The 13,856-nt window shown below is 34.2% G+C and overlaps 1 protein-coding gene across 16 annotated transcripts in view; it reads left to right on the forward strand.

Annotated features, from left to right (window-relative positions):
* sall1a (spalt-like transcription factor 1a) overlaps positions 1-13,856 on the forward strand; it is a 411,427-nt gene that overhangs the window by 24,369 nt on the left and 373,202 nt on the right. For 5 of the 16 annotated variants that reach the window (XM_073906605.1, XM_073906589.1, XM_073906614.1 and 2 more), the window contains exon 1: positions 202-307. The exons of the other annotated variants lie outside the window; for them this stretch is intronic. The gene's annotated coding sequence lies outside the window, so the exon portion shown is untranslated. Of the gene's footprint in view, positions 1-201; positions 308-13,856 lie in introns of those variants that run through there. 16 annotated transcript variants of the gene reach the window in all.

Raw genomic sequence — 13,856 nt, forward strand, 5'->3', positions numbered from 1 at the left:
CTACATGAAAGATTAAAAAAGTGAATTAGTGAACTAAATAAACAGAACATAATGTTTTAATTCATAAATGAAGTTTTCTGACACAAACACTTTGTAAATCGATTGATCTGTCTTATATTATTATTTAATTGAGTGTTTTTTTTTTATCTGATAAACATGTTGTGTTGGGACTTTTCTATTGGGGGACTTTTATTTTTATTCAGTACTTCCTGTAGGCCCCATATGTCATTGGTGTTTTAGGCTTCATGGCTTGTTCCTTGGACTACAGGTTTTGAGGAAAAATCTTTTCAACTGTACCGGACAATCAGTTAAGTTCTATTACTTTTGTTAATAATATGTTTTTGTCTGTAAGCTGGTGCTATAATGTATATCAAATGCCTGTTTCTGTGCCTTCATACTTTGTTTGTGTAGTCACAGTCAGAGTTTCTGAACTTTGTGGTAAGTGTTGACAATAGCAAGTTTGTTACACCCTTTGAGGTGCTTTATAAAGTGTGTAGGATGTGAGGTGAATGTTGACTTGGACGTCAACTCAAAGGGCCTATATTTTAGAAATGTCATGTATTCATGAAACAAAAAATGTGTTGTTTGCAACATCAACAGCTTGTAAAAAAAAAAAAAAGATAAAGAATAAGAAGTAGACCATCCCCTGCTTCCTACATCTATGAATTCCTAGACTACAGATTTGTTTTATAAATTATTTGGTATGTTTTTGCAGTAAAATCTTTGTAAAAGCTAGGTTTTGCAAATGTTTTAGCTAGTGTTTTGTATATTTTTATTTTCAATTTAATTATCTATACTGGCATGATGCTGGTCAGTTGCCAAGCTTTTATAAATACAGTATAATAATAAATGAATGAATGAATGAATGAATGAATGGATGGATGGATGGATGGATGGATGGATGGATGAATTTATTTATTTATTTATTTATTTATTTATTTATTTATTTATTTATTTATTTATTTATTTATCTATCTATCTATCTATCTATCTATCTATCTATCTATCTATTTATTTATTTATTTATTTATTTATTTATTTATTTATTTATTTATTTATTTATTTATTTATTTATTTATTTATTTATTTATTTATTTATTTATTTATTTATTTGTTTGTTTGTTTGTTTGTTTGTTTGTTTGTTTGTTTGTTTGTTTGTTTAACAGGGACATGCACAAAAAATACATTAACCTCAAAAAAGGAAAAGATGCTTTGTGCCAGGTTGTAGCAGGATTGCTTTTTTCCACATGCAGTCCCTGGACAGGTAAAAAATAAAACAATAATAACCAATTAATTAAAAAGTCAGTTTAAAACGTACAGGCATAAACGCCTTAACTAAAACACTGACAAATCAAAAACATTTCACTCATTCTGTACACATTTAATTTAACAAAAAACACTTCATAGTCAGGCGTGAGAACATCTTATATCCTGTACACATGATTATTTCTATAGGAAATGTTTTTACCTCTAGAGACAATACATTCCACTCTTACCATAGAGCGTGTCATTCGCAATGTTTTCTCTAATTTGGATTTTTTTTTAACGATGGAGCAGAAAGATTGTGAATAATTTAAAAAGCAAAACAAATATTGGAATATTTAATAATATTATTAAAATGTATGGCTATGATCAGATGCTTTCTTTACTGCTGTTGTTTCACTGTTATCATTTTCTTGTGCTTGTTTTGTTAAGACAACCTGCAGCACATATTTGCTCTAAGCAGTGCTTCTAAATACCTGTTGTCATTATACTAAAGCAAAAGTATTTTCAGTTTCTTTTATATTTCTAATCAAACAATAAAAAACATTGCCATGAGTTTATTGAGGCACTAAATCACGCTCAGTCTCTTGCACATTGGGTGTGCACGACTCTTAAATGTTACGCCTACAGTATGAGTAATAAATTGCTAACTGCAGTTCACACTGTTAACAATTTCCTGCAGAATCCAGTTCCCCAGGAACTTGGTGAATATAAATAACAGTAAAAATACTGTTTACATTTACATTTCTGTATATATGTTTACAGAATTGTATATATATCTTTACTGTAAAGTATACAGTAATTTTCACTTTAAAATACAGTAACATACTGCAACAATTTACTACAGTAAAAATACAGTTCATAATACTGTTAAATACATTAACAGTTTTTATGGTTACGTTTTTAAAATAAATTTACATCAGCAGTCATCTATGCTGTTAATAAAGAGCGCTTCTGAAATCTCTACACAGTACAGTATAACCCCCTTTTAATCAGATAACATCTCACTGTGTTTTGATTTCTTCAAGCATAGCTTTGTGAAAATAACTACTAACCAGACATTCCTGTAAAAACACTGTGAACAGAGCAGAAAGGGAGATTCTGAACAGCTTTAAACCAGCCATTGTGTATGTTTCTTCTTCTTTTGTGAGTGGTATTCATGAGGAAAACAAGAAAGTGACATAATCACCCTTCGAGGTGGACAGTCTGACAGTTTGTGTGAGTTTACACAAGGAGAAAGCCATGGTTGTTCTCTCACTCTCTCCCATCTCTTGCTCACACTCTTGTCCTGCTCTCCCCCTCAGCGTGAGTTTAATTATCCTGCTCATTCTCTTATCTGATTCACACACACATCCAAGACTCCATTTTCTTTGCTTTAGGACCCTCACTTCTTCCTACTTTTATTCAGCCTGAAAGGGAAAGCAGAGACTCAGCTGGCAGCCTGCTGGATTTTATCATAAAGAGGTTATTGTTGTTTTATGGCCAGGGCAAGCTCAACAGATTTCTAAGTGCTGTCTGAGAAAGTTGGTACAGTACTGCTCTGCCTGGAGTGGCTTGTTGGTTGCTTTTAAAACCTTTAGGACAAAATACGTTTTTTTTTTTTTTTTTTTTTAATGAGAGATTATCTTGCATATAATAATGAATTAACTTCATGTTGTAGCCCAAAAAAAAGTTAAAATGAGCTATTTGGGTAATTTATTAGTGTAAAACAAATTCCCAAATGATGTAAGAAGCATTCTCGGGTTCGTAAACTTGCAAAACGCCACAGCAAATAGCCTGAAGCCTTCAATCTTGTAACTCTCGAAAATGTCAGAATGTGAAAACTCATTCTCCACCAAAGGTTTTAAGAGCTCATTTTCATTTTATGGGATGGATTGGTAGTCTTTCACAGAGCTATTTGCATTTACTCAGAACAGCCCTCGCCATTACATGCAGCTAAGCCAGTCATGTAAATAGCTGCTTCTTTAGAGAAACACTAAAGGTCAGGTCTACACAAAGATGGCTTGTTTTTTAAACAAGGAGGATGGAGGCTGGGACTTCACTGAGCTTCAATTGATTTAAATCTGAGTGTTTCACGTACAGCCCAGTGAACCAATATAGAGCAACAAAAGACTCCACACTGTCACAACACAAATGAAAATGGAAAATGGGATTCTAATGGTGCCTTTTTCTCCCCTCCCCCAGAAACCGAACAGCTCTCCCTGTCATAACTGACGCATGCATGGCTCAAACTCATCGCAGCAATCAGACTAATGCAAATCGAGAGCAATAGAACAAAACTGCAATAATAACATGAAACACACTGAACATGAAATGAAAGACAAAGACTTCAATTATTCAGAAGACAATATCCAAGCCCTTGATGTTGAAGAAGCTAAATAAAAGAAAATAGAGTGATGTGAAATATAGCCTCGGGTTTTTAACATTTCTCGGCTTAAGAGAGATATTGTTTATCTGTGGACCTTTGGACAGAATCTCCACTGGCTTGAGTAAATAATAACATAACCGACAATATAAACATGATCTTTCAAAACCAAAGAAATTTAAAGGCTTAGTTCAGCCAAAAATGAAAATTTTTGTTATTAATTATTCACCCTCATGTTGTTCTAGTCTTCTGAGACCTTGGAACACAAACTAAAATACTTTAGATAAAATTCAAGAGCTTCCTCATCCTCCATAGACATCAGTGGTCTGTCTGTACATTTGGTTATTAAATGTCAATGGTTATTATCCAGAAAAGAACCAATCCATGTCACTTCAGTGGTCCAACTGTGATCATATAAAGCTCCAAGAACACTTTGTGCATCAAAAAAATGTCAAGACCTCTTTGAACATCTCGGGACCTTTTCTTTCATAAAGATCTCAGGGTCTCAGAGGGGGTTTTAAAGGTCTTAGGGCTTTGGAACGACAAGACAGGGATTAATTAGAATGACAGATTTTTTATATACACAATACTCAAAACGCAGAAAACAGTTAGGACTACTCAGTTTTTCCCAAATGACATCGTACTATTCACCTTATTCTCAGCTGACGAGCGGGCGCTGCCATTTGAATCTTTTTGTCTCGCGACTTCCGGTCACATTCACTTCCATTCATTTTTTGACGTTAACAACTGCTCGTTACGCTGCTTGATGTTGCAATTTAATATTTTCTTATTATATTATGCTACTTGGTCTGTGTAGTCATGGAAACATTTGTTTGTTGAGCAAGTAGTTTGGCCATTTTTTGCCGTTTATTATTCCTAGTCATTTCTCCCATAGGCGACTGAATCGGAAGTTCTAAGACAATCGCGAAAACAGGCGCACTTCCGCATTTTAGAATAAGGTCAATTGTCCTTAGTCAGTGAGTGACATCAATGTTTGGGATATTGTGCTAAACTATATCTGAGAGTATTTCTACAAATGTGGCCACTGAGAATGCGCGAGCGAATCACCGTGACCACAAGAAATGCTGCAATGTTGCGCGGTCTTGCACAAAATGGTCTAACAAAAGAAACACATGACCAGCATGGGGACAGTTATGTAACAGTGAACATACTGAACTGATATACTATAACAGTGCAAACACGGAGAGGCACAAAGGAAATTTATTAGACTAACCATGGTTGTCTTATCAAAATCATGAGTTTTTTTATGATGGTTTGTTCACTGAAAACAAAATTGTTAAAATGTTGTGGATCAACGAAATATCACAATCTAAAAAAAATAGCTTTTTCTAGATTATTTGATTATTATATTTAATAATTTAAGTTTCCTAATCTACTGTACTGTATTTTACAATATTAAATTTTTGGTATTATCAGATGAGACAACTGGTTTTGGGCAAGCACTGATGCTGATACCCAAATATTTTTAGTTTGAGTTATATATGTTACTTTAATTTTTTTATTTTGGATAGTGTCAAATTGTGTCAAATTGTGTCGCCATTGTCAATTCTCTTAAAGAAACTTTTTGAATAACAGGGGCCTCAATGTATCAACGCTGTGTACGGACAAAAACTTTGCATTCGCCAGATTTTACAGTCACATTTGGATTTACTAATGATGAAATGAACGTGGTAATGTGTGTTGGTCCATGCCAACTTCATGCCTGGCGTACGTGCATTTCTTGTGTGTGCTTGTTTTATTTCCATTGGCGACTCCTAGAGGCAATTATGGTAAATTGCACAAAGTATCTTTGAGCCATGCAATGGCAGCTGTATGGGATGGGATCATTCACATGTCTAGCAGGTATATAAGGTTTCCATACCATGCCATCTGAAGACGAATTTGCATACGTGAAATAGAAACATTTCCATTGAATAAATGTGCAAATAATATGTGATGCTCAAATGCGCTTATCATGATACACACATTTATTTAATGATTCCTACTTGTCTTCCTTGTGATGAAGAGTAGGCAAAATCTGCTATGTGGGGGAAAAAAGAATGAGTTCAGATGCTGGATTCGAACTGAGTTCATGATCGAACGTGTCAAAACATGTTACCATGCGCTTTATGAGCTACGCCACTCATGCTGCTGTTTTTTACACTCTTTAGTTATGTTGTCTCTGTCAATCAAACGGAGATCATTCCAACTAGGTGTGCTTTTTGCACTTAGCCTAAATAGACACTACAAAATTTTACACCTTTATATCGGACCATTTCTTTTTGAATTCACTCACAGTGCTATGTTCAGACCCCACTGCATTAAACGCGTCAGCTAAACTCTCTCACTCTATTTTTTTTCTTTTGTTATTAATTCCAGAGGACAAACTTCCAAATAACACTGCTTTTTTTAATATGGTTGGGATTCCGCATGGGATTTCGACTAGCATCGAATTCATACTAAAACATTGCACACGCAAAAAGCTGTAAATGTGTGTACGCAGTAAAAAATTCAGATGTATGAAACACTGCATACGCACATTTACAGCTTTGTACGCAATATTTTTGTATCAATTTGACGCAATTCTTCGTACATGAGGCCCCAGGTTACAGACTGTAAAAATCTCAAACACTACCCCATAGCTGTGTAGATTTGTAGAAATGACAACATGATAGTACCATGTGGCCAAAAGAAGAAGGAAGAACCCTGCATGTAACAACAAAAATGACAGATAACAGAGCTTTGTGCTGTGTTTGTTTGTACGCTGCATGCTGAAGAAAGACTTCATGCACATGCTCGCTACATTCTTTGATTTTAAAATATATCTTCCATTTAAATCATATGATTTAAGGGATTTAACAAGCAGACATTTGAATCTAGATAGACTGGTAGTACTCCTGCATGCACTATGTTCATGATTGTTATTTATAACTTACTAACATCATCATACAGTACATTATTATTTATTCTGTACTTGTATTCACAATCCCAAACAGTGTAAAAAAACTAGACTGCCATTGTAATCTTGTTGCTTGTACTTATTCATTGCAGGTTCACAATTATGAGCAAGACATATTAGCATAATTTACACCAGGGCTTTTTGCATGTTCTCCCAGTGTTCGCGTGGGTTTCCTCCGGGTGCTCCGGTTTCCCCCACAGTCCAAAGACATGCAGTATACAGTAGGTGACTTGCAAGCTAAATTGGCTGTAGTGTACAGTATGTGTGAATGAATGTGTATGGGTGTTCCACAGTGATGGGTTGCAGCTGGAAGGGCATGCGCTGCGTAAAACATGTGCTGGATAAGTTGGCGGTTCCTTCCACTGTGGTGACCCCCGATTAATAAAAGCACTAACCCAAAAAGAAAATGAATAAATAAATATATGAATGAATGAATAAATGAATGAATGAATGAATGAATGAATGTACCAGGGCTGCACAATAAATACAGTGGTCAACATTCGTAGTGTATCAATGATGTTTTTCAAAATTGTCTTAGGACAAGAATGGTTGCTGTACGATAGTTTTAGGACAACTTTGATGAAAGGTGATGACCCACTTCAAATGTTGACTGCTGTAGTTTTAGCATCGATATCGCAATGTGATCATTCAAAATAATAACATCGCAAGGATATGTAATGTTGAGTTCAGTTTCAGATTAATCATCCCTTTGAGTGAAATTTGAGTGGAATTATAGCTGACTAGGAAGCACATTGTTGATTTATGGTGAAGTTTAACCTTCACATAGAATGAAAGTTTGCTTGTTTGCTTTGTTTTTAAGGCCTGTGACTTCAAGTGCATTTAAATAATTTGTGTATAAGAAATTATAACACTGAATAATTGATAGTATGTAACTTTTTTTAGAATGAAGACTGTAGTGTTATTGTTTACATTTGATTATTCAACTTTTACTCGAATACAGTTATACTCACCAAAAAAAGTTTTTGTCCAGTATCACAATACAAATTGCAGAAAAACTAAATATTGCAATGTCAGAATTTTTCAATATAATGCAGCTCTAATACAGTTGAAGTCAGAACTATTAGCCCCCTAAGAATTTTCTTTTTCTTTTTTAAATATTTCCCAAATGATGTTTAACAGAGCAAAGACATTTTCACAGTATGTCTGATAATATTTTTTTCTTCTGGAGAAAGTATTGTTTGTTTTATTTTGGCTAGAATAAAAGCAGTTTTTAATTTTTTAAAAAAACATTATAAGGACAAAATTATTAGCCCGTTTAAGCTATTTTTTCCATAGTCTACTAAACAAACCATCGTTATAGAATAACTTGCCTAATTACTCTAACCTAATTAACCTAGTTAAGCCTTTAAATGTCACTTTAAGCTGTATAGAAGTGTCAAGTAAAATGTTATTCACTGTCATCATGGCAAAGATAAAATAAACCAGTTATTAGAAATGAGTTTTTAAAACTATTATGTTTAGAAATGTGTTGAGAGTCTTCTCTCCGTTAAACAGAAATTGGGGGAAAAAATAAACAGGAGGGCTAATAATTTAGGATGGGCTAACAATTCTGACTTCAACTGTATAGTTGATGCTAATCCTTATATTTTGAGCCACTATCTGCCTGTTTATTGAATTTTCCACCAATATAGTGCACTCTTAGCATATACAGTATTGTGTTCATCTATATTTAATTTAGTACTTTTGCACAAGAACTTGCTTTACAGTGATCAAAGCAAGATTCTGGTTGTTTGTACAGTCTATTTCTGTGCAACCCCACCTCTGTGATAGTTTAGTAGCTGAGTAAATTGTATAAAACCTTCACCCTGAACTGTATCAAGCTGATCTACACGCATTCGAATCATTTTCTAAACAAAAATGGAATGCCTGAGACGGTACTAATATTTTAGGATCTTTGGAATAGAGCCACTTACTGGGTTTGTTTATGTGTATGTAAGCAGTCTGAGTAAACAGTCTGAGTTTGTTTATGAGCTGGTGATGCTGAGGGTTCCTGACAAGGCAGAGCGAGAGAAAGAGATGCTGATAAAGGTGCACTTTAGCCTCCAGACAAACACAACATGGGCGATTCATGGTAGACTGTTGCTCTGACTATATTGCTACTGCGGTTTCGGTTATCCTTACAGATAAAGAGAGCGAGAGAAAAAAACTGTTGCCTGCAGGCTGCACAGTTATTGATTTTTGGTATTCATAAATAAAACAATTTTGTTAATATTTTGTTAGTATATATGTGTGTTATTAGTTAAATTTTGTAATTATTTCTGAAAGTTGCATTGGTTTGACCCATAGATGGAAGCAAGTGAGGGTTATTGTTGCATAAATTATTACATTAGACGTAGCCTACGCTAATGTTGTCTGTTGGAAGAACCGCTATTTTAGTACAGGGTTGGGTTCCTTTAAAATGAATGTGGGACCAAGGTGCAGTAAAGGACTGGCCATCCAGAACCAGAGATACACATATACACATATATCTACAATCTAGAGTTTTCCCGGTGGTCAGTATGCAAATATTTTTTTTAACTACAAAAATTATATTTTTACTCCACTTTTGATGGATTGTGATCGCATGGCTATTCCTGACAATAAGCATGTGTTTGTATGCATTATAATGTATTATCCTCCATCCTTGTAATATTTGATCTAATCCATGTCCTGAAACACACCCCCTTTTTGCTTTTGCTTCTAATTCTAGCAGAGGGAGCGATTTGTTTGTGAACGAATCCCTGTTATAAACGACTCGTTCACTTAGCCGACAATAATACTAGTTTCTGGCACCGCAGCACTTTGTTGACATGTTTACATTGTTTGCTTATTTAATTAAAAAAAACTAGCATAAGCCTAGAATTTAGTGCAAGTTGGTGCTACTTTGCCTATTGTGCACTGAGTAACTGTATTATCATCAATAACGTTACTTGTTAAGCACAAAAGTTGTAACATACAAAATTATAAAAAGCAATATCTCACAAATGAAATGTTCTGCCTTTGTGCTTTGTTTTGTTTGTTTGCTCATTACTAACACCCGTAAACAGCGCTAAAGTCCAGCATCTTCCCATTGGCTTTAGTCTTGACTAATACAGTTAAAGGACATTTGTGCTGGGAGCACTGTACACATGTGGCAGAGGTATTGACGTGTGAGGATGCTAAATATCTCCATCATATTAAACCCAGAGAACTGTTATGGAATTCCACACGAGACTCGGCTATGAGAATTGCCCGGCACTAAAACAATAAACTTTCTAATCTGAGAATATCAGCTGGGAAACCAGTTGTTCAGGTTTTCTCAATCATGCATCCTGAGCTCTTGGGTGATTGAATTTTTGGGTGATTGAAGTTGTACAATCTGAACTGGCTTCTTTTGTTTAATTATGTGAAATGGAATGCAAAGTCTTTGCCTGAAAAATGCATTTAAAATTCTTGTTTAACTCTAATATCTCCTGAAATCACTTAAATCTAGTTGATTGTTTAGGCTGATGCTTCCGCAGCCTACGGATTAGTCATATATTCAGGGTCAATGGATGGTATGATATAATCTAGTGGCAAAATCAAACTTTCTTTATGTATGAGCAAGCCTTTATGTATGAGTGGCCTAATATTACATAGAGGATATAACTGTAAACTAATTTCCTTTATCTAAGAACCAGAACTGGCAAGGATGTGTCCGTGAGCAGATGAAACTGGCCAGCATACTGAGTCAAACCGACTTCGGGTAATCGATGAACCATTAACTGAAAATAAGGATTTATTAGATTGATTGATCTAAATTAGACCAAATCACACTAAGGTAATCAGATTGATATGGCAGAATCTAAATTTAAATTATTATAAATTGGAGTCAGATTAAAGTTGGAGTTGGAAACAAATTAAAATATATTTTAACAAATAAGAATATTTCTTTTCACATGTGCTAAAAGTCTTATTTTTGTATTTAAATCTTCCATAATTACATTTTGGGAAGGAATTTGTAACTGTCTAAATTTTTTGTTTTTGTTAAGGAATACATTTTCTGCAGATCTGTGTATGAAAGAATTCAGATGAGCAGATTGACAGCAGCTTTTTAGTCTTCTGCTGTGACTCATCATAACTGTTAAGTGTTGCATAGTCTTTTGCCATATGGATGAATATTATGCATGAGGTAAGAGGTGTGTGTATGTATGTATGTATGTATGTATGTGTGTATCCAATATATATATGCACATCACATTATTTGATGTAAAATAACATCATAGTGAAAAAGCATTGCAAAAGCATATTTTGATGCTTTCTAAGTATTTGAAAATATAAAAATGGACCAGGGGGATTGTTGCTGTGACTGACAACTTAAAGGGGGTTCATTTTAACATTTAAGCAGACGAAGAAAGTGCAAACCTGATGTAATAGATCCATCTTAGGACAACACCCATGAAGTTTATATTTCAAGCATTACCTGTCACCAATGGTAATGCAAATCAGTCTGTTCAATCGCGTAACCCACCTGCTGAAATATATCTAGATGTTGTTTGTATGGCAATTGGTCATTCTTCTACAGAGTACATGCAGTGAAAGCTATAGCTTTTTGTTTCTTGTACATATCTTGATGTAGTTTAAATTGCCATGTAAGTACTACAAATATTAGACATAATAATAATAATTATAATACATATTATTCTGTCCTAACCAATTGTTACAATTGCTAAAAAGTAGTGTACTTCAGATTAGAAAACCAGAAAGCAGTTTGAGTAACTTTAGTGACTTTACTAGCAATTGCTCACTGCAATATCTTTCATTACTACAAAACCACTACAAAAAGAGGGTAAAGTATGTATAAATTCATATTTGTTTTAACATTTTAAACTCAACCAACTTGGCATGACACTTTTACTAATGGACATAATTGTTATACAAATCTCAATACACATTTGAGAAAAATCAATTAAATAAGATATAAGCAAAATGATCAATGACCCTTTATTAAAAAAAGTTTTAAATGTTTAAATCTGCCACAGAAAAAACTACATGTGTGTCACTTTCGTCTATGTATACTGAGAGTGCTTTTGCACTTGGTTCAATTGCCTGGATGGAACCCAAGTTCGATTGCCCCTCGTTGCCACCTTCTGCCACTGTACTTTGATGTCAAATTAATTATATTAAATCATTATATTATACTATATATATATATAGTAGTTAGTTACCTTAAATGTCCAGTAGGTGGTGGGTCAGAAACATTGATAGTAATAAAAAAATATATATATATATTTTGGGGGGGCCAAATCTTTTTATACTTTTGATATCAGTTGTGAGTTCCGGGGTGGAGTTGTGAGGGGGTATGTCATAAATAACTCATGTGCTGGCAGTTGAGACCGCTGGCATTAACAATACACAATATCAAACTGATTGAAAAAACTAATCAATATGAAATGTTTCATACCTATGTGGGTATATATTAGTGTGAGCCTATGGGAAGACACTTCCACCTAAAAGCTAATTCCTTGCGACCTGCAAATTTGTTGTTCATTATAATCCCTGATAAATTATCAAATTAAATCACGAGTTGCTTGATTAACAAGTTTTAATCAAAGCCCATTTTTTCAAGGGTAAGAAACTGCTTTAATTCAACTGATTTGTAGAAAGAGAGATTTGTTCAGGATCTAAACAAATGAGTCATTGAATCATTCACTCATCTGATTCATTATGCTCAATATGATTTCTGCTTTGACTTTGTTTGGATACTGCTGAGTAAAAAATATACGTAAGTAAATGGAAATTTAATGTCTATACATTTCATGTTACTCAATACCTTGTTTATTTAATGAAACTTGCAGTCATGCTATTTGTCTGAAATACCAATTGTACCTGCTTTATCAATCTCATATTATTTGGATAAAACTGACATTTTATTTTGCCAAAGCAGCTTTATAATATGATAAATCTCAAACAACAGCTCGTTTGCTCATGTAGCCTTGCTTAAAGAGATTATCTTTATTACATGATCATTTTAATTTAAGAAGGTCAGACTTTATTCACTTGCATTCGCATTTGTGCACAACAAACACCACCAGTCCAGTTTTCTCTCATCAAGATAAACATTAGCTGTTAGCTTCAAAGTGTTATGAAATAAATTACCACCCACAGACCACAGAGAATGAGGAAAACTAAATGAGGCACTGCTGTGATGTTCTGTCTTCACCCGCTAAAGTCAGAGCTAACAATGAGCCTTTGCCCTTCTGACAAATTATTCATCATATACATAGTTGATGTAAAGGAAAAAAGGGCTTCCTGTCACATATGAGAACATGCATAGTCTACCTGAACATAGCCTACAGTTATTTTTATGTGTGTAAATGGGGTGCAGAGTGAAATGGCAAGCAAAGGCCATTACTCGAAGCTAAATTATGTATAAATAATGCTGAACATTACTTGTAGTTATATAAGCTTAGTTCAGTTCCTGTTAGGGTGTGGATTGTATAATAGTGTGAGAGATGACTAGTTACTCAAGCTATTGTATTAAATGTTATCAGTAATAACATGTACAAAAATTGTGTGTGTATACATCTTGTGTTCACCAAATTTTAGCAACCAAATGTCTTTACAAGTAGTACCAGTAAACTCTGACCTTGCTTTGACAGGTGATTTATACACTATCTAACAAAAGACTTGTCGCCTATCCAAGTTTTAGGAACAACAAATAATAACTTGACTTGTAGTTGATCATTTGGTATCAGCACAGTATATGAAAGGTAAAGGCTCCTAGATTGTTTATTTTACCAAAATAAAATATGATCATGCCTTGATTTTTAATTATTTAATTAGGACAGTAAGGTTTGACTGCTAAGACGAAAGTCTTGTCACTTAACAGAAATAATATACAGTATACAATATAATGACATGGTGCAGTGGAAAAAGAATTCATATTGTGTATGACTCCCATGATCTTACTGGACTGCATTCATATATTTCTGCAATGACTCAAATAACTTAGTCATAAAGTCATCTGGAATGGCAAAGAAAGCGTTCTTGCAAGACATCCAGAGTTCATCAAGATTCTTTGGATTTACCCAGCAGGCACAGGACATCAACATGATGTCAGAATGATTCTGTACCCCAACGTCGTTGGATGTTTTATTTTGATTGGAAATGAAAATTGGGTTGACATCAGAACTCAACATCAGGCTATAACGTCAATGTCTAACTTCGAACAGATATTGCATTTTGGTTACTTTCCAACGCAAAGCTTGATGTTATGTGGACGTTATCATTATGACGTCTATCAGATGG

The sequence above is a fragment of the Danio rerio genome, chromosome 7, assembly GCF_049306965.1.
Source record: "Danio rerio strain Tuebingen ecotype United States chromosome 7, GRCz12tu, whole genome shotgun sequence".
In the NCBI taxonomy this organism is placed as follows: Eukaryota; Metazoa; Chordata; class Actinopteri; order Cypriniformes; family Danionidae; genus Danio; species Danio rerio.